We start from the raw sequence: 1,762 nt of genomic DNA on the forward strand, positions 1-1,762 counted from the left end.
CTTATGGTGCTGATAACTCTATTATTGGCGCCTTATGGCGCTGATAACTCTATCATTGGTGCCTTAAGGCACCGATAACAGGAACTCGGCCTGTTATGGTGCCATAAATCACCGATTTTAAGGCACTAAACAAGCCCCATAAAACTGGATTGCCGATAACCAAGTCCGCCTGTATTATTGTATTACAATATGTGAACAGAGCAATGATGCATCATTTGCATTCTGGTTTTGTTTTGTGCCATTTGCGTTCTGGTTTTGTTTACCGTCTCAAAATAATCAGCTGATTGTGTTTTACAGTTTTACTGAGTATCACCACTGTCTTTTAGTTGCCAAATGGAACTTAATTCAAAGATACATTCCTTTCATAAATTATCAAAGCTGGGTAAAACTAAAACTTGATTCGATATGTTTTCATACTTAAGTCACCTAAAAAGGTAACAATTGTTTTGTTTATGTTTCATCACCATTCTCAAACAACTGCTAATAATAAGAATACAATAATGAATGATAATTATCATATACAATTATCATTCATATCTGAATTGTTCACAAATGGATTTGCATGCTGCCTCAATTGATGTTTGCTGTGTTTTAGTTATAAAAGCATTGGGGAATGTAAAAATAGAAAGTGTCATAAAATCATTCAAAAAATGCGATGGATGTACCAATGATGATTTGTATGATATTGACGACGAAGCTGAAGTGGACTCGCCAGAACCAAACTGGATTCCTTATGATGGTGGCACATGTGATCAATCTTGTGATGTGTATGAGCAAAATCTTTATTAAAAATTATTATTAAGTTATCCTTAATGTTATTACTACCATAATTGCACTACCATTGAAATTTCTGAAAGGTTACCAAAAGATAAATGTTGCTGTGAATGCAACAGTAACTTGATGTTTACATTTTCTCAGCTGGGGTCACACTGATAAAAGTTTGTTTCATTGATTTAGAATTATTCCTCAAATAGGCTATTTGTTATGAAGATATGCCAATAACATATAAGGTAAAAATGATTTTATTACCTTTATCAGTTTATTTCATAATGTGAAGCTTCATGTATGTTGGTGGTTAGGCTATAGCAACGAGGCCGAGGCTAGCTTACCGATACACATCTTAGAATTCAAGGTTTGACTTTTAGAATTGTAGAGTAAGATGACCACCAATTTTGTGGGGTGAATTTTAGGAATTAAAGGTTGTCTTATACATAAAAATATACAGTAGTTAACCTAAGACCTACATCCCTGTGACGTCTCCTGCTGGTTAGTTGTTTTCAGGTCTGTCAGGTCACACTGGCAGTAAGGTCACAAGAGACCTGGTTACAAGCAGCCCCTAGTTGTTAACAGAAGGCATATGGGATCAGCTAGTTCATTCCTCAATATTGCACATTGCAAATGTGGATTGCTGGTAAGTCTGAAATAACAATTAAGTGTCCGTTTCTGTTTCTCTCACTAAATCTCTCATTTCCTTTTCAAGATTTCTTCTCTCAAAGTAAACTCCCGTGCTACCCACTAGTAGTGTGTTCCCATAGGAATTAAATTTATTAAGGAAATAATCCTTTGGTCAGTGAGAGTAACCATCCCTTTATTGATGAGAGAATCCTTTATGTACAAATTCTTATCCGGGAAATCTATTTCCCAGAGATGTGTTGTTTTGTCCCTCATGTTCTGCCATCGATCATTCCTGTGAGAAGTTGCTTCAGACCCTAATTAAGTTACAAACAGCCCTGCTTTTGAAAACTTAGTGTCACTGTAACAG

This window comes from Macrobrachium nipponense, chromosome 34 (assembly GCF_015104395.2).
Source record: "Macrobrachium nipponense isolate FS-2020 chromosome 34, ASM1510439v2, whole genome shotgun sequence".
Lineage (NCBI taxonomy): Eukaryota > Metazoa > Arthropoda > Malacostraca > Decapoda > Palaemonidae > Macrobrachium > Macrobrachium nipponense.